The 20,842-nt window shown below is 42.8% G+C and overlaps 1 protein-coding gene across 1 annotated transcript in view; it reads right to left on the bottom strand.

Annotated features, from left to right (window-relative positions):
- LOC115219951 (dual specificity protein kinase TTK-like) overlaps window positions 1–15,317 on the bottom strand; it is a 69,202-nt gene extending 53,885 nt beyond the window's left edge. The window contains exon 1 of the mRNA XM_036509475.1: window positions 15,166–15,317. The gene's annotated coding sequence lies outside the window, so the exon portion shown is untranslated. The remainder of the gene's footprint in view (window positions 1–15,165) is intronic.
- Window positions 15,318–20,842: the final 5,525 nt, after the last annotated feature.

Below are 20,842 nucleotides of genomic sequence, written 5' to 3'. Positions count from 1 at the left end.
TAGTTCTCTACGGCCCCTCCCCTGAGATAGAAGATCACATGTTCTTCAACATTTCCACTGGGAGGGGCCTTCTTCTTCACCCCCTCTGTTGGTTCACGTTCCACCGAAGGGGTTTTGGAACATGCCGCCGGTGCATCAGCAACCACCGGCGATGCCCCATTTTTCTTTCTCTTTCCCTTTTTCATGGCGAGAGAGTGAGGTTCCTCCGGCTTGTCCATAGATCCCTCTTTCCCTTCCGCTGTTTCGGGATCCGACGGTGGGCAACCATTGTTGCCCACCTTCTTTCTTTTTGTTCCTTCTTTCAAGGGGGGGTTGCCTCCTCCTCGACTTTCTCCCTCTTTCCCTCCAATGAAGGTGCAGGGTGCTCCGTTGGGGGAACAGGGAGTTCTTCATTGATTAACTGTTCCAAGACATTTGCTCGGTCCCGGCAACAGTTTTTTCTTATGTGGCCCGATTCCAGGCACAGGTGACACTTGGGGGGGGGGGCGTCCCTCAAGAGTCACCGGATACCAAGAACCATCCATCTTTAAAAAATCTGGGAAGACCAGATCTTTGGCTGATTGGGTCCATAGGGTCAAAATTGCTTTCAACCCCACCCAATCAGCCACAGGAAGCATTCTAACATTCAAGAGCCTGGCTCCGCTGCCACCCAGACCCCGGCGGATAGTATCCTCTATCCACTCAGGCTCTATGCCGGGTGGCAGCCCACTAACCCAGGCTCTTGTCAATTTCCTTCCACGATATGTGGGGAGGAACAAAATCTTTTCCCCTTTCAGCGGACGACTAGTGAACACGCTAGCCTCTTTAGGAGTGTCAAACAGCAATCACACTGATGCGAATTTGACACCCTTTGCAATATACTTGATAGTTGGCAGGTATTCTGCCAACTCTTTTTCAATTTCGTCCTGAAAGAACAAAGTGATGGTGTCCTCTATCCACTGCTTGGGGTGGGGTGAGCACAATTTCCCATTCCAGCACAGTGGTTTTCTTTGTTGCCATGATTTAAAACCACAAAGAAACAAAAAAGAGTTCAACAAAAGTTCAAATGTTCTAAATAAAAGTTCAGTAATAAACACAAAAAAAGAACAGACAGAGCAGAGAAAAGAACGAAGGAAGACAGTTCAATCCATGGCAACACAATTCCGCAACTCCGTAATAATACAGGTACTCCAGTCGCAAAAATAGTCCTTCCTGCCTTGGTACTCCTTGGTAATCCAGTGGAAATTCACAAACACAAAGACAATTTTCGCAAACAAATTAATTTTTGCGGAGGGGCAATTTTTGCAAAGTGTGTCTTTACGCATGACCACAGGCAGGCAAATGTCTGGAGCAGAGTGGAGACTGTTGCTCACCATGCAACAGCTGATGCTGTCTTACACCACCCTCTCAGACAGCCCACACCACCAAACTTCCCTGATGATGTTGCTGCCACAACCCATCCAACTGAGCCGCTCAGCCACCCATTTCTGCAACATTCTTTCCTGGCAACCATCCGCTCTACCGGAGATGACAACACTACAACAAGCTCTCACAATGACTACATTTCACCGGTTACTGAGATCATCCAATCTGTCACATGGTCCACACTGCTATTAACAGCAACCCAAGCATGACCAAACTCATGGACGTAATCAAAGATAGCTTCCCAGAGGACCAGTCCAAATACCCCCAGGGCTGCTGCAGGACTACCAGTTTCATGATGAATTCACCAGCTTTGATGGAGTTATCCTGTATCATGGCAGGATTGTCATACTTACCTCCCTTCACATGCAGATCCTCCAGGCATTACACTCAGCACATCAGGGTGTGATACAAATTTGTACTAGAGCAGAGACATCCTTCTTCTGGCCGGGCATGACCCCAGCCATCATTGAAATGCAAGAACGCTGCTCAGCCTGCAACCAAATGGCACGCTCACAGCCAAGCGCCCCCCACTGCCTTCAATGAATTTTGCTTACCCATTCCAAAGCTTAGTTGCCAATTATTTCCAGTACTACAGCCGACACTACCTCGTGGCTGAGGACAGATACAGTAACTGGCCCATCATGGAGAAAGCATCTAATGGTACAGTGGGATTTATTGCCACCCTGTGCCACATCTTCATGACATTGGATGGAGGGCCAGAGTTTACCACACATTAAACAGTCACCTTCCTCCATAACTGGGAAGGTCACCACAGAATCATCCCTGTTGCATTTCCCTATGGCAACTTCCGTGCCGAGGTCAGTGTCAAGACAATAAAGCATCTCATTACACACATCACTGATGCCAATGGCTCCATCAGTACTGACAGTTTCCAGCACGCAATGCTACAATACAGAAATACACCTGACTGGGACACACACTTGTCCCCAGCCATGTGCATCTTTTGCTGCCCAATATGAGACTTTATTCCCCTACATTTCAGCAAGCACCAGCCACACTCCACATGGCGTGAGAGTATGACTTCTTGCAAAGAAGCCCTGCATAACCGCCACATGCATGCTGCCAAACGGTTGTCAGAACACAAACGCCCACTTCCACCACTGACTGTCCGAGATTGTATCCAAATCGAAAACCAAGTTGGACCCAATCCTACCAAATGGGACAAAACTAGTGTCATCATAGAGGTACACCAGTTCAATCAGTATGTGGCGAGAGTGGATGGCTCAGGCCGAGTCACACTGCACAACAGAAAATTCCTCCAGAAGTATCTACTGGTTGTTCCTCGTGCACCACTACTCATAGCCCCTGGACCACCTGTATTCCTGACACCAATACCTTCTCAACCCAGTTTAACAGCTCCTACACCACTGACACCTCAGGCCTACCCAACATGCCCACTTCCTAACACCAAGACCACCACAACTGGGAACCCATTTACACTGCCTACACCCAGAGCCAAATCAACTCCTCCCACCTTCACCACCTCACCTACCTCAAGATGTTCCACCAATGGTTGTACCCCAAGAACCAGTAAGAATTAACACTTCCTTCTCTAAGCCTAGATTCAAAACCGAATCCAAGAATTCTCGGTCGTCCAAACCACAACGATCAACAGGTGCGAAAAAAGGTTTTCTTTGTCCTGTCAAAAATTTGATTGATCATCTCCCTTTGACCTGCGACCTCATCATGTCAGGCGAAGTTCAACTGGACAAGCGCTGACCTATTTAGGTACAAACTCTGCTGCAGTATATTATAAATACAAGGGTGAAACAGAAAGGTAGGCAGACAATGGCAGCAGAGATGGGAACAGACAGATGAGATAGATCTATCTACAACCCAAGGTTTTTGGCAGACGACAGAGACAGAGAGAAATGTTTGAAGTGCCGATAGACTATTGTTTCGAATGAAACACGCACACACACACAAACATATTCATTCCTAATATGACTTCTCACGAATGTACTCTGTATTTCTAGCAACTCGTGGCAGTTGCCTACATTTGTATGTAGTGTACCTATAACCCTGTAAATAAATTCCTTTCAATCATGAAACGGTTTACGTATTTGTTTACATACACATATAACCACCCCAAGAACCCTTCAAGCCTTATGACACAATGCTCCTGGCCTCTAAGAGCAGCCCTTGCTTGATGCAGCTGATCCCTCATCCAGCAATCACCCCATTTGTCACTCCACCAGACCAGCAAAGAACGGCACAAAAGCTTGATGCACAACTGACACATTGCCCCTTGATCGTCACACCATCAATATTAATTAACTGTCTTTCACACTAATTATCCCATTTTCTTTAACCATTTGCTACATATTATCAGTCTTCTTTGCTTCCCTCCAAAGACTTGGGGAGGGCATAGAGGATTACAACTAAACACACATATATTATCATTTATTACATTACATTCAATTTGGCATACATTATTTATTTCATTATCCGTCATCGTTTCCTTCACATTTCAGGTATACTGAAGACCCTTTTTGTCATTGCTTCAATCCCTCTCTCTCTTTCGGAGAGGCACTGAGCAGCTATATGCACACATACACACACGGCAGTAACTTCCACCTACCGAATTCAATCACAAAGCTCCGGTCGGCTCGGGGCTATAGTGGAAGACACCTACCCAAAGTGCCACGCAGTGGGACTGAACCCGAAACCATGTAGCTAGGAAGCAAACTCCCTAACCACACAGCCATACCCGCGCATACGTAAATAAAGTGTTGGTGAAATCAAAGAGTTGTCGGGCTTATTTAATATATATATATAATTTGTGTGTATGTCTGTCTTCCCCTACCATCACATGACAAACGAAGCTGGTGTGTTTAGGTCCCCATAACTTAGTGGTTCAGCAAAAAAAGCCGATAGAATAGGTGCTAGGCTTACAAAGAATAAGTCCTGGGGTTGATTTCTTCGACTAAAACCCTTTAAGATGGTGCTCCAGCAAGGCTGCAGTCAAATGACTGAGACAAGTAAAAGAATAAAAAAATATAAGGAGTGGCTGCGTGGTAAGTAGCTTGCTTACCATCTACATGGTTCCAGATTCAGTCCCACTGAGCGGCATCTTGGGCAAGTGTCTTCTACTATAGCCTTGGGCCGACCAAAGCCTTGTGAGTGGATTTGGTAGACGGAAACTGAAAGAAGCCCATCGTATATATGTATATATATGTATGTGTGTGTGTGTGCTTGTGTGTCTGTGTTTGTCCCCCCTAGCATTGCTTGACAACCGATGCTGGTGTGTTTATGTCGTCGTCACTTAGCAGTTCGGCAAAAGAGAGCGATAGAATAAGTACTGGGCTTACAAAGAATAAGTCCCGGGGTCGATCTGTTCGACTAAAGGCGGTGCTCCAGCATGGCCGCAGTCAAATGACTGAAACAAGTAAAAGAATAAAGAGAGTATATATAATTAAATCAAGCAGCAGTTTAGCAATGTATCACCAGAAAGGAAAACTATAATTGCCATTAAATATGACAGAGGATGTTAGAACACCTACAATGCTAGGTGATCTGTGTATATATACATATACGAGGGACGTTCAATAAGTAATGCCTCTGACCCACTTGCATTTGTTTGATCTAGCTGAAATTTTGCATGTGCAATTATTTATATATTTATAGATTAAGTGGCAAATTACAGCTCTGAGCTAATTGTGGTTTCTGATTTACAGGTGTTTGAACTGAGTCAAGTGTGAAATGGAGCCTTTTGAGTGTCGAGCAGTGATCTGGTTTTTGTATTTGAAAGGACGCACACCACAGGAGACTTTTGATGAAATAAAAGTAACTTATGGTGATGATGCCCCATCATATGACCTTGTAAAACGCTGGCATCGTGAATTCAAACATGGTCGGAACTCTGTGGAAACAGCTCCCAGATCTGGTCACCCCCTTCTGCCATTGATGAGGCATCTGTCCGTCAAGTTGAGGCTGCCATTTTGGAAGATCGATGCATAACTATTCGCCAAATAGCCCATGAGGTCAAGATTAGTACCGGGTCTGTGGAAACTATCATTCATGACCATTTGCATATGCAAAAAGTGTCTGCCAGATGGATTCCCAGGTTGCTCACACCTTTCCAGAAGCAAGAACGCGTCGAGTGCTCGAGGATGAATTTGGAGATGTGCCAAGAAGATGAGTCAAAAGTTTTCAAAAGACTGATTACACAGGATGAAACCTGGGTCCATCACTATGATTCAGAGACCAAAGCCCAGTCAATGCAGTGGAAGCACCGTGACTCACCTCCTCCAAAGAAGGCAAGGGTGCAGCCCTCCGCTGGCAAGGTCATGCTCACAGTCTTCTGGGACCAGGACGGAGTAGTGATGACAGATTTCCTGGCAAAGGGTACCACAATTACAGGAGCCTATTATGCTTCACTTTTGAGGAAATTAAGAGAAGCTATCAAAATCAAGAGGTGGGGCAAGATCAGCAAAGGCATCCTCCTCCTGCAGGACAACGCTCCGGTTCACAACTCGCGTGTCGCCAGATCAGAAACACAGGCGTGCTGCTATGAACTCCTCCCCCACCCCCCCTACGCTCCTGACCTTGCACCCTCTGATTTTCACCTCTTCCCAGCCATGAAGTTTTTTTTGAAAGGAAAGCATTTCACAGATGATGCAGCCTTGATTTCTAAAGTCACGTCGTGGTTGGAGGACCAAGCTGGGGTCTTCTACAAAAACGGTCTCCAGCGCTGCATCAAACGATGGGAGAAATGCGTAACTCTGGGTGGTTCCTATGTAGAAAAAGACTAATAACTGTGCCAAGTTTCGTTGCTCTACTGCTATGGGATGTGGGTCAGGGGCCTTACTTATTGAACGCCCCTCGTATATGTACATAGCTATATATTGAGTCATTCCATAAATAATGCACTTTTTTTTATACTTTTGTTTTTCAAAATTAAGATAAATAAAAGTTATTTTTTATTCTAAAATATACTCTCCTTCATTTTCTACAATGCTCGTCCATCTATCTGGCAGACTTGCAAGGCCACTCTTCCAAAATTCACTTATCTGTGGTGAAAAATACTCCTCCAGTACTATATCGACCTTGTCTACAGAATTCATATTTTTTCCATCCAAATGATTTTGAAGAATTTGGAATAAATGATAATCAGATGGGGAAATATCTGACGAATATGGTGGGCAGGGCCTCGTTTCCCATTCAAACTGCTCCAGCCTTTGGAACGTCATCCTCACTTTATGTGGCCGAGCATTATTCTGATGGAAGAACACCTTTCGTCATGAAACCAAAGATGACCATTTTTCTTAAGCCACTCAAGCTACTCACAGTAGATCTCCTTTGTTATCGTTTCGTTTGGTTTTAAAAGTTCAAAGTTAACTGAACTTTTCATATCCCACCAAACAGATAACAACACCTTACGTGGGTGAAGACTTTCTTTAGTCTTCGGCGCTTGACATTTTTATAGAGAACCCATTTCTCATCACCAGTCACTATTCGGTTCAAAGGTTCATTCGTGAGACTTTTCAGCAAAGAGCACACGATTAAACTGAGATAGTTCGTGAGGAACCCATTAACCCAATTTGCTGACTTTTCTGATGGCACGCAGGTGTTGATGAATGGTTGAAGGACCAAATCCAAGCTTCTCTGCTCAACAGTTATAATGGGATTTTGTTCCACCAGGGTTTGCAGGACATCCCCGACAAGCTCTACAGATTTTCCAGGACAAGACACATTCTTCTAAGGTTCTAGTTTCCGGCTTGGAATTTCTGGAACCACCATTGACACTGGCTTACGCTTATTGTCCAATCCCCATATACTGCATTAATATTCCTCACACTTTCTGTTGCATTATTGCCTGTATTGAACTCATAAAGCAAAATATGCCAGATATGCTCCTTTGTCACTTCCATTGGCCGTTGCCAGCCTTGCCCGGCCCCCGTGCCGGTGGCACGTAAAAAGCACCATCCGACCGTGGCCGTTTGCCAGCCCCGTCTGGCACCTGTATCGGTGGCACGTAAAAAGCACCCACTACACTCATGGAGTGGTTGGCGTTAGGAAGGGCATCAAGCCATAGAAACATTGCCAGATCAGACTTGAGCCTGGTGCAGACTCCTGGCTTCCCAGACCCCAGTTGAACCGTCCAACCCATGCTAGCATGGAAAGCGGACGCTAAATGATGATGATGATGATTATAGCTTTCAATGAATAGCTGTTAAAGTCGAACTGCACTCTTCAAAACTTGCACTAAGAATAAGTACAAGATAAAATTACAACCTGCTTTCATAGCAGGTTGATGCAGGTAGTTTATCCCATCCCCCTCCGACTTTTAGTTAATGCAATTGAAAAAAACCACATTGTTTATGGGATGACCCTAATATATAGTTGCTTGCTCCCTTGCTTGCAATAAAACGGACACAGGTTGTGTGTCATTAGCCAGCAAGGAAAGGACATTTTCCTGGGGTTAAGATATAGTAACATATGTTCTGCATAGAGCAGCCACACAAAATGTGACAACAGCTTTTACTGTTTAGTACTGTTACTATGTGAATCTCTCTCACAGATTTGAAATCAGCAACTATATATATAATAATAATAATAATAATAATAATAATAATAATAATAACAATAATAATAATGTTAGGGAGTATAACTCCAAACTTACAGGGAAAAATTCAATTTAGTAGTAAATCAAATTTCACAACATAAATATATAATATATATAAATTAGAGAAAAACCACTATTATGTAATTCAAACAATGATAGACATAAACCAAATCATAAATAAAAAATAAGATATATTTTTATAAAACATATATCTAGATTACAAAAAGTACAAAAAAATGAATAAGTATTATTATTTTTTCTATATGATATGGCTTATGTCTATCATTGTTTGAATTACATAATAGTGGTTTTTCTCTAATTTATATATTATATACATATATATATAACATCAATGGAAATTGTAGCTGTGATACCAGTGCCGGTGGCACATAAGTGGACCATCCGAATGTGGCCGTTGCCAGCGCCGCCCCAACTGGCCTCCGTGCCAGTGGCACATAAAAAGCACCATCCGATCGTGGCTGTTTGCCAGCCTCGTCTGGCACCTGTGCAGGTGGCACGTAAAAAGCACCCACTACACTCACAGAGTGGTTGGCGTTAGGAAGGGCATCCAGCCGTAGAAACATTGCCAGATCAGACTGGGCCTGGTGCAGCCTTCTGGCTTCCCAGACCCCAGTTGAACCGTCCAACCCATGTTAGCATGGAAAGCGGACGCTAAACGATGATGATGATGATGATATATATATATTTTATATGTTTCAGTCTAATGACTGTGGCCATGCTGGAGTACCACCATTGTAATCATCTTTCCACTTTCCACCTTTGTCGGAGCGGCTTTTGCTCAAGGATGGAGTTCGATGCTACTGCTCTCTTTTGAGTTTCTTGCTTAGATATTGGCTCATCTGGGATCTCAGCGAGCCAGAGGTCAAGTTCACATTTGAAAATCTCCACTCCATGGAAACTCCTCAGATGCTTCGGCAGACAGTTAAACAGCTGTGGGCACTTGAAACCCAAACTATTGCTGTACATCGTCCTTGCCCGAGATGAAGCAGTCGGCACAGTGGGGTCGGCACAGTGGGGACAGCACAGTGGCGTCCTGTTCGTGGTCTGGTGTAGCTCGTTATTCCAAAGTTTGGTACCCGTCCTTCCAGTATCTTCCATATATATATATATATCACTGCATACCTCTCCCGCCTTCATTCCAGGGAATAGAGTCGCAGCTCTTTCAACCTGTCCCAGTAGCTCAATCATTCCAGTGATGCAATTTTCTTTGCGTAATGTCGTTGGACTGCTTCAAGCTCAGCTATCGTCCTTGTAGTATAAGGTGACCATAGCTGAGAGCAGTAGTCCAGTCGGCTGAGGATAAATGACTTCCATAGTGTTATCATAGTTTCTTGGTCCCTTGTCCAGAAGGTTCTCAGAATCCAACCGGCCAGTCTTCTGAATACTGCTACCATTTTGTTGTTATGTGTGTGAAATGAGGCATTGTTGCTCATTTCTATTCCAAGATCACGCACTGTATTTGATTCTGAGATCATTGCGCCACTTGGTCCAACATACTGATGACGTGATTCCTGAGCAGTGCTTAACTGGTAGTGGAGGGCCTGGAATTTACTTGCATTAAATTGCATGTTGTTATCCTCAGCCCATGTATAGATGGCATCTAGATCTTTCTGTAAGAGCGTAGCATCAGAGGTTTCCTTGACTGACTGTGACTTTTGTGTTGTCGGCACAGCTGGTAAGCATGACTGCCCCTGTCACTGATGGCAGATCCGATAGGGCTACTATGAAAAGTAGTGGCCCCAGCACAGTGCCCTGAGGCACTCCACTCACTATTGGTGTCTCTGTGGAGAGAGCTCCCTTGGCTGCTACGGTTTGGTTCCTATCCTTCAGGAAATCATGCAGCCACTCTCCAACTTTACCTGTGATGCCGAGTCCCCGTATTTTGTGACATATCATTCCATGGTCGACCTTGTCAAATGCCTTTGCAAACTTGAGGTATACCACATCCACCTTTGAGCAGTTCATTAATTGCTTCAGTACCCAGTCATAGTGTCGCAGAAGCTGTGTAAGACAGCTCCTTCCCGGGCGAAAGCCATGTTGGGTGTCAGAGAGCAGGTCATTGTCCTCAAGGAACTCAATCAGCTTTTTCTGTGCAACATTTTATGGTTATTAGTCAATGTAATGTCACCCCGCCCCACTTCTGTTCAATATTTGGTGCAAGATTTTCTCTTTTCAATCCATTTCTTTCCTCCTCTCCACTCTTGTGTGTAAAACTTTCCCCCATCTATTTCTATCTGCTGCCTTTCTCTTTTTACTACCATCCATTTCTTCCTCTGTCCATCTGTCAATTACCTACTGTCTATCTTTATTCCTTTTTCCTCTGCACTCCATCTTTCTTCGTACTTGCTCTTCTCCAACCTTTTCTACTCCATTCTGTCTCTCTTTCTTCACTTTTTGGTACCAAAAGACCATCCAATTTTTTATCATTCATCTTTTTTCTACTTGACCAGTGCGTAGGTAAGTCATGTATTGTTTCATCTTCTGCCCAGCATTCACTGCAGACCCCTAGTTTATCTTTTCACTTTTCGTTCTTTTCTTTCTTTCTATTTTTATTCCCTTCAATCCTATCATTCTATCCTTCTCAGGGCCTTCTCATAGTACCTTTGGAACACAAGTACCACTATTTTCTTTCTTTTTTGTTAGTTTTCGTCATGTAGTGTCCTACATTTTGAAATACTTACAATTTGCATTTTTACTGCTTATGTTTGCTTCGCTTGATATATTTCCGAAATTAAACATTTTAATATACAAAATATGAGGCTAATGCAGAATCGCACCTCTTTTTGAAAAAAGATTTTCGAATTCCTACGTTCTAGATGTCGAAGATTACGAATATGTAAAGGAAAAAAATTTTAATTTCACCCCTCCCCACCTCTTGTTTTAATATTAACATTGAAAAAATCCACATTTCCCGTAAGAAAATTTGGACCTGGGTTTGCACCCACTAAACAAATTTTGTTCCCTGGCCACTGCCGTAGATGGCGATTCTGCCCGCCCGACATCCCAAAACAAGTAGTTAAGTTTATTTACTCGTGTTTTTTTTTCTTTCACGGATTCGATGCTTCAAACACACATCCGGAGAAATTAGGGCTTTGGCACATAAGATAATTTCCAGTCACGTTCTGTAGGATCGCACGCAAATCATAGATATATCAACAAACACACATGATACACACACACATATATATATATATGTGTGTGAATAAATGAAAGAATGGAGTCGAACGAAGATGTTAACAAAATTCCTTTACTCTCGACATATGTTTCGAAGACATCATGTTTTCATTCCAAAGGAATAAAGGGTGCATTATGCAGACTTCTCATCAGGAAAGAAAGGGAGCCTCTCTCGACAAAAAGACAAACAAAAAATTTCGATGACTGCCTATATGGTAAACAAAGCGATAATGAGTGTTTTTTTTTTAAAAACCGTTAGAAGAATTGACGTCAAAGATAGATAGTAGGAAGAGAAGGGTTAAAGGAATAATAGGTAGGGAACAAGTGGAGAGGGAAGGGTACGTTGATTGAAAGAAGGCTTAGGAAAGAATTTCTCTATAGAAGTGGGGTGTACGTAAAGCTAATTGTTCAAACCACAGTGACTATCGTTATCATTTATATGAGTGTTGTCTTCGAAACATATGTCGAGAGTAAAGGAATTTTGTTAACATCTTCGTTCGACTCCATTCTTTCATTTATTCATATACAACACACAAATTTCTGCACATGAACCCGGAGTTTCTACCCTTGACAGGTTGCTTCAACCGTGTTTCTGACGTGAATTTGCTACCCAGGTTTCGGTTAAACGAATTTTCCATGCTGACGATAAACATAGGATAATTCATTCACCTACTTAAATATATATATATATATATATATATATATATATATATATCGACTGCCTACATCTGGCTAGTGCAGACGCGCGTCTGCGCAAACCGGGTCCAGTCTACGCTACTAGTACCTTTCAATAATTTGTTCACACTTCAATTTACTATTTTCTAGAAATGTTCCTTTTCTAATTGAAACCATTTTTCTACAAGGCCTTCCACATGACCATATCACTCCATCCGACAAATTTTTTTTAGCTACTTCCCTCATGCAAGCTCCACACGATGTACATATTTTCTGGGTATTTAAAAGTCCATGTCTCTTAAGCCAATTAATACTATCTGCTGTTGTAGTGATGGCAAAATTAAAGGAAAATTTCTGAATTACTACTATTTAGCGGTTTGAGTCTTGGCTGCTCTTTCTAGTGGGTCGAATGGCCTATCGGGGCCGTTCCTCAATGTTGTTGAAATTATATACATAGTCTTTGACTATTTTCTCTTTCTCACTAGACCGCTAGTGGCAAAAAATTTCTATTGAATTTTTTACTACCCTTATATTCCTCAATGTTGTTGAAATATATATATATGTGTATAGGCGCAGGAGTGGCTGTGTGGTAAGTAGCTTCTTACCAGACAGACGTGTTGTTTTTTGCTCCGGCAAATGTCACGTGTTAACGTGAATTATTGAACATTTTATGGCAACAGGTAGGACATTTTGGATATTTTTGGAAGCACAGTGAGGTTTGTTGCTTGCCGTTGATACTTTTTTGGCATTAATGTTAATTAGTGTTAACACTTTTCTGCACGTAACAAGCTTCACTTTGCTTCGGAGGTATTTGTTCTGCCTGTTGGCATATTTATTGTCTCACCTTTTAGTGAGAATTGTGTGTTTTGAGAGGCATAGCCCCTCCTCAAAAATTAATTTGTTCGCTTGGATTTACCACGGAGAACCAATTGTGCTGCAACTAGGGGTACCCTGTTTCGTGAGGATTACCAGTTGCAGAACTGTGTTGCCATTATTTGAACTGTCTTCCTTCGTCCCTTTCTCTGTTCTGTCTTTCCGTTCTGTCATTGTGTTTTTTTTTCTTATTAACTTTTTTCAAAATCATGGCAACAAAAGAAACCACTGCTTTGGAATGGGAGGTTGTCCCATCCAAGCAGTGGATTGAAAGTCTTGAGAAGAGGACGGTGGTCTTACGAACCTATTCTAGGTCGCGTGGAGCTATCGCCCTCTTCGACAGGAGCACCATAGAGAAAGAGTTGGGGGACCACCTACCAACGATAAAGTTTATTTCTCGGGGGAATAAATTTGCAACGGTGTGGTTGCTGTTTAATACCCCCGAGGAAGCTAGCAGATTTGCTAGCGAGCCACTGGAGGGAGAGGAAATTTTGTTCCTCCCCTCGTATTGTGACAGAAAAGTAAAAAGAGCCTGGGTTTGTGGGCTGCCCCCGGGCACGGAGGCGGAATGGATCGAGAAGACCATCCGGCGAGGCCTGGGGGATGGCGGACCCAGGCTACTAAGTGTGAAAATGGCTCCCGCGGTCGCCTGGGAGGGGTCAAAGGCAACTTTGACCCTGTGGACACCGGTGGCCGTGGGAGAAATGAAATTCCCGGACTTCCTGAGAATGGCTGGGCACAGGTACCCGGTGATACTCGAGGGTCGCCCCCCCCCAAGTGTCACCTGTGCCTGAAGCCCGGACATATCAGGAGGAATTGTCCCGGGGGGCCGTGGTGGTGCCCTGGAGCAGAAAGGGGAAAAGGCGCCCGCCGCCCCCTCATAGGAGGGGGAGACGGTGGAAGTCGTGGAGGAGGTTGCCTCCACGAAAAGAAAGAGACAGGCGAGCAACAATGGTTGCCCGCCAAAGAACGCTCAGGTGGCGGAGGGGGATAGCGATCCCCCGTGTCTGGTGACGGAGTCCCTTGGGTCAGCAGTCTCCCCCAAAAGAAGGAGGAGAAAAAGGAGAGGTCGGACGACTGACGTTTCTGTGTCGCCGACGGAGCCGCGGGTGGGATGTGTGCCACCCGCGGACAAGGCTCCGCCAGTGGGAAGTGTGCCACTGACGGAGCAGTGTGAGGTCCCTTCCTGTGAAGAGGAGATGCTTCTCCTCCTTTACCACAAGGGAGAGGAGGTGGAAAGGTTTTTGAATGGCTCGGGTGACCGAGAACGAAAGGGCACGGTCGGCTCAAGGAGTCCGTTATGGCCTCCGCGGGTAGCTGCGGAAAAAGTAACGGAAGATATTTTGTCAAGGGTCGCAGAGACCTTTGAGAGGAAACATTTTACTTTTCTCTTTGCAGGCCCCAACTTGTCGTCGCAGAGTTGTCTGCAGGCGGCAAGACAATTTGCTTCGGGGACCTGACGGGGAGAATTGTTGAACATTCTTGTAACATGTTGAAGAGGAGGTTTATTGCCTCCTCTAAAATATGTAATTTGAATCATTGTGAACATTTTGTGCATTAAATGTAATTATTGAACATTGTTTTAGAGAAGCGAAAGTCGGCAGGCGCTTTTGACTTCTCCCATCACCATCTTCATCCACCACCACCATCATCATCCATTAATGTCCTTGTCCAGCCCGTAGCTACTACTCTGTGTGCTGCCCTAGTGGCAAATTATATAAAATAAAGTAGCTTGCTAACCAACCACATGGTTCCGGGTTCAGTCCCACTGCGTGGCATCTTGGGCAAGTGTCTTCTGCTATAGCTCCGGGCCGACCAATGCCTTGTGAGTGGATTTGGTAGACGGAAACTGAAAGAAACCTGTCGTATATATATATATATATATATATATATACGACAGGCTTCTGTATATATATATATATATATATGTATGTGTGTGTTTGTGTGTCTGTGTTTGTCCCCCTAGCATTGCTTGACAACCGATGCTGGTGTGTTTACGTCCCCGTCACTTAGCGGTTCGGCAAAACAGACCGATAGAATAAGTACTGGGCTTACAAAGAATAAGTCCCGGGGTCGATTTGCTCGACTAAAGGCGGTTCTCCGCAGTCAAATGACTGAAACAAGTAAAAGAGTATATATATATATGTGTGTGTGTGTGTGTGTGTGTGTGTGTGTGTGTGTTTATATATATATATATATATATATATATATATATTTGTTTATATATATATATATATTTATATATATCGTGTATGTATATATGTATATATAAACAGACATAAATGTGTGGATACGCGAAGCATATACATAGGCAGAAAACAAACGTAAATATGTGAGAATAAAACAAATAGTTTGAGACGGAAAATGAAAGATGAAATTAAATACATACGCACAACATTTAAAGTTAAAGTATCTGAAAACATCATTACCTGCATTTCTTGATGAGAAATATATGTACATGGGTATATAGATATAGATATAATCCTCTCGCGCGCACAATATTACTACAGTCCTAATTGTCAATAGCGATCAAAACGTTTTCTGACTTTTAGACATTCAAAACTTAAAAAAAAATAGCGCTCTCCTGATTGGTTGAAATCTCAGCCTCGTTGTCGTATATTCAGCCACATGCTGTGACAGAGAGAAGTAAATTACATCAGCTGATATTTATTTTAGCAACGGCAAAGGTAAAGTCGACCTCGGCGGGATTTGAACTAAGAACCTGCACCCAAGCTGAGATGTTTTGTGATTATACCATTCTTAGGCGTACCTTCGGTATATACTTTTTTTACTCTTTTACTTGTTTCCGTCATTTGACTGCGGCCATGCTGGAGCACCGCCTTTAATCGAGCAACTCGCCCCCCTCCCCCGGGACTTATTCTTTGTAAGCCCAGTACTTATTCTATCGGTCTCTTTTTGCCGAACGGCTAGGATGACGGGGACATAAACACACCAGCATCAAGCGATGTTGGGGGGACAAACACAGATATACTGACTCACACACACACACACACATATATATATATATATATATATATATAATATATATATATATATATATATATATACAAAAAGCAATAAAGATTCAAGTTAATTTAAATGAATTTACTTGAATATGGTACCTAACTTAGATGCACCAAAAAAAACTATACTGTTTTAACAATACAGTAATGTGGGGTGATTATAAGCGAGAAAGAAGCAACAAGAATGGATAGGTTTTTAGTACAATCGTTTCATACAAGGACAGGCTTTATTAAAAGTTGTAAAAATTACAGCATATAAACGTGTCCCGTACTCATCAGCTAAAATACATGTGAGTTCTCTAGACATCCTAGTGGTTGAGGCTATACTCATGAAGTAATGTAGATAATTAAGTAACATAAACAGATTTCCAAAGTTCATTAAAGTTCTTTAAAGATGATGTACAGTCTTATCACAGAATTTTAAAAAAGCTCTAATAGCATCACAGAGAAGGTGACCTAATCCATAGAGCACATATGAATTTCCAGAGATATGATGAGGGATTACATACTCACAGAAGACAAATTTATCCATTGTTAATCACAACGAGGTGGGTCTCAATTCCTGCTTATTAGTTATATGTTACTTAATTATCTACATTACTTCATGAGTATAGCCTCAACCACTAGGATGTCTAGAGAACTCACATGTATTTTAGCTGATGAGTACGGGACACGTTTATATGCTGTAATTTTTACAACTTTTAATAAAGCCTGTCCTTGTATGAAACGATTGTACTAAAAACCTATCCATTCTTGTTGCTTCTTTCTCGCGTATATATACATATATATATACGACGGGCTTCTTTCAGTTTCCGTCTACCAAATCCACTCACAAGGCTTTGGTCGGCCCGAGGCTATAATAGAAGACACTTGCCCGAGGTGCCACGCAGTGGGACTGAACCCGGAACCATGTGGTTGCTAAACAAGCTACTTACCACACAGCCACTCCGTACACACGTGACTTTGTTTACATTTCTGAAGATAACAGAAACCCTTCCCCCCCCCCATATAAAAAGACCCTTTTTTTGAAATGTATCCGGTACTTATACCGAAGGTTCGCCCCATTCTTATATTCCAAATACGTCGTTTTAAAAGACATGTATTAATAGGAAGATTTGGTAGAAGTTTTGAATATGTACCCCACCTCTTTTTGTTTGTTTGTTTTTTTCGGATTCCTGCGTTTTAGATGTCGGAGATTACGAATATGCAAAAAATAATTACTTTATAATCGTAATGTATGCTGTTTGAAAAGAATTCAAACAAAATTTTAATACAAGAAAAAACATTTTCCTAACAGTTACAAGGGAAAAACTCGGATCTTGTGAATTTTCTGAGGTCCTCTCCCCACCCTCTTGGAAGAGATTTTACCCACAAATTTCTTTATAATCGTAATGTTTGCCGTTTGAAAGGTATTCCCGCGCTTCTTTAGAAGCGTACCTCTCCAAGGAAATCTAAAAAAAAAAATTATGAAAATAGGAAATATATCCAAAATAAATGAAGTATACAAAAAAATTAGGAAGATTAATCTATTTTAAAACAGAGGCGCAGGAGTGGCTGTGTGGTAAGTAGCTTGCTTACCAACCACATGGTTCTGGGTTCAGTCCCACTGCGTGGCACCTTGGGCATGTGTCTTCTACTATAACCTCGAGTGAGTGGATTTGGTAGACGGAAACTGAAAGAAGCCCGTCGTATATTTGTGTTTGTTCCCCCAACAACCGATGGTGGTGTGTTTACGTCCCCGTAACTTATTGGTTCGGCAAAAGAGACCGTTTGAATAAGTACTAGGCTTACAAAGAACAAGTCCTGGGGTGCTCCAGTATGGCCACAGTCAAATGATTGAAACACGTGAAAGAGTAAACGGAAAACGGGCAGGCGTGAATCTAAACAAACAGGTTGGACAAGGGGCGGTAACTTGTATCAGAAAATGATCCGAGATGAAAATATGGGTTTCTGTTTTTTTAAAAAAAGTATTATTCAATTCTTTCACCGCACGATTTTCACTAAGAAAAAACTTTACATTTCTGAAGATAACAGACACCCTTTTCTCCCACCTCTACCCCCCCCCCCCATATATAAAAACACTTTAAATAATAATGAAATTATTGTATACAGTGCTCAGGTCCACCACAAATTTCTTGAAATGTATCCGGTACATATACCGAAGGTTCGCCAAAACCTCGGATCTTTTGCGTGGAATCAAGTACCCTGACCTCCTAATATGCTGCAAATGCCTTAATTTTGTTCGGAAAAAAGTGGGGGGACCGGACCCCCACCTACATCCCGGAATTCTTGGAATTTTTTTTTTCTTTCGTTGAATGAATTCCGGTGACCTCCTTATATGCTACAAAACCCTTTTGGGGTTCCGGAAAACGGGGTGGGGTGAGATGGAAGCCTTGAAAATTTCACCCCCATTGATCTTTTTACTCGCACGATTTTCGCTAAGAAAAAAAACTCGGATTTTTTGCATGGAATCAAATACCCTGGCCACGTAAGATGCTGCAAACCTCTTATTTTTGTTCGGAAAAGGGCGGGGTGGGAAACCAGACACACGCCCCCTCATATCCTGAAATCATTGGAAACTTTTTTTTTCGTTGACTGAATTCCGGTGACCTTCCTAATATGCTACAAAACCCTTTTGGGGGGTCCGGAAAACGTGGTTGGGTGGGATGGAACCCTCGGAAATTTCACCCTCATCCCCATTATCTAAGAATTTTTCTATTTCTTTCTTTCCCCATATTTTTAGATAACATTTTGCAGAAATACGTTTTCAAGAGAGTGTGGATTACATTAGATTGAAAATTCAAAGAAGTTTGAAATGAATAAGTGAAAATGCAGAGGTTATAGAAGTTAGAGTGGTACCGAAGTCAGTCGAGAGATCAAGAATGATAAAAAAAAATTAACCTAAAAAAAAAAACACGTTAGTTTGTGTATGTGTATGGAATAAGGAAAAGTATATTAAAACAAAAATATCTTTTTCATACCTCTTAAAATCACTCTTTTACTTGTTTCAGTCATTTGACTGCGACCATGCTGGAGCACCGCCTTTAGTCGAGCAAATCGACACCGGGACTTATTTTTTGTAAGCCCAGTACTTATTCTATCGGTCTCTTTTGCCGAACCGCTAAGTGACTGGGACGTAAACACACCAGCATCGGTTGTCAAGCAATGCTAGGGAGACAAACACAGACACACAAACACATACATATATACGACAGGCTTCTTTCAGTTTCCTTCTACCAAATCCACTCACAAGGCATTGGTCGGCCCGGGGTTATAGCAGAAGACACTTGCCCAAGGTGCCACGCGGTGGGACTGAACCTGGAACCATGTAGTTGGTTAGCAAGCTACTTACCACACAGCCACTCCTGCGCCTGGTTATAATATGTATGATAATCTCAAATAGATTTTCCCTTGCAATATTTGGCGACGAAATGTGTTTCATTTTTGTGTGGCTAGAGAGTGAGTGGGTGACAAAGTTTACCTAAACATTGAATGGGTAACAATCTATCATAATTATATATATATATCATTATACATCATCATCATCATTTAACATCTACTTTCCATGCTGGCATGGGTTGGATAGTTTGTGAGGACTGGCAAGCCAGGAGGCTGCAGTGAGACTCCAGTCTGTTCTGGCAACGTTTCTACTGCTAGATGCCCTTTCTAACACCAACCACTCCGAGAGTGTAGTGGGTGCTTTTCAAGTGTGACTGGCACGGGGGCCAGTCAGATGGGACTGGCATCAATCACACTCGAATGATACTTTTTATGTGGCACTGGCATCAGCTTCAATATGGTCACTCGATATGCTAGAAATATCAGTATTAAACTGTTGGATCAGGTGATGAAGGTCACAGAGAGAGTCATAGCCCATCTCATTAGGGAGAGAGTTTGCTTAGATGAGATGCAGTTCGGTTTTGTGCCGGGTAGAAGCACCACTGATGCTATATTCCTGGTTCGACAACTGCAGGAGAAATACCTAGCTAAAAATAAACCCCTCTACATAGCTTTCATGGACTTGGAGAAAGCCTTTGTCCCCCCATCCCTTATCTGGTGGGCAATGCAGAAACTGGAGATTGACGAATGGCTAATAAGGGCTGTATAGGCCCTATACAGAGAGGCTGTCAGCAAGGTTAGGATTGGCAATGAGTATAGTGAAGAATTCCAGGTAGAAGTAGGGGTCCACCAAGGTTCAGCCCTTAGTCCCCTTTCATCATAGTCCTCCAGGCAATAACAGAGGAATTCAAGACGGGTTGCCCCTAGAAGCTCCTCTATGCTGATGACCTGGCCCTAATAGCAGAATCACTACCGGAACTAGAAAAGAAATTTCGGGTGTGGAAGCAAGGTTTGAATCAAAAGGCCTTAGAGTAAATGTAGCAAAGACCAAAGTTATAGTAAGCAGAAAGGTGAACTCATCACACACACCCTCGGGCAAGTGGCCCTGCTCGATCTGTAGGAAAGGTGTAGGTAGAAACTCCATAAGATGTACCCAATGTAAGCAATGGACGCATAAGAGGTGCAGCAATATCAAAGGAAAATTAACTGATAAGATAGCTTTCATGTGCGGCAGATGCACAGGAGCAATAGACACCACAGATACTCAGAAAACAGATTCCATCACACTCTAGGGGGAGAAACAAGAAGTAGTTGATAGTTTCCACTACCTAGGTGACCAAGTTAGTAGTACGAATAGCCTGGGCAAAGTTTAGAAAGCTCCTACCCCTACTGGTGACAAAGGGTCTCTTGCTCAGAGTGAAAGGTAGATTGTATGATGCATGTATGCGAACCACCATGCTCCACGGTAGTGAAACATGGGCTGTGACTGCAGAGGACATGCGTAGACTTGAAAGAAATGAAGCTAGCAGGATCCGCTGGATGTGTAATGTCAGTGTGCACACACGACAGAGTGTAAGCACCGTGAGAGAAATGCTGGACATAAGAAGCATCAGATGTGGTGTGCAAGAGAGACGTTTGCGCTGGTATGGTCAAGTACTGCAGATGGATGAGGAGAGATGTGTGAAGAAGTGCCACTCCCAAACAGTTGAAGGTATCAGAGGGAGAGGTAGACCCAGGAAGACAT

This window comes from Octopus sinensis, linkage group LG15 (genome assembly GCF_006345805.1).
Source record: "Octopus sinensis linkage group LG15, ASM634580v1, whole genome shotgun sequence".
NCBI classification, from domain to species: domain Eukaryota; kingdom Metazoa; phylum Mollusca; class Cephalopoda; order Octopoda; family Octopodidae; genus Octopus; species Octopus sinensis.
The sequence above is the reverse complement of the archived record's forward strand: the minus strand, read 5'-3'. Positions and strand labels throughout refer to the sequence as shown.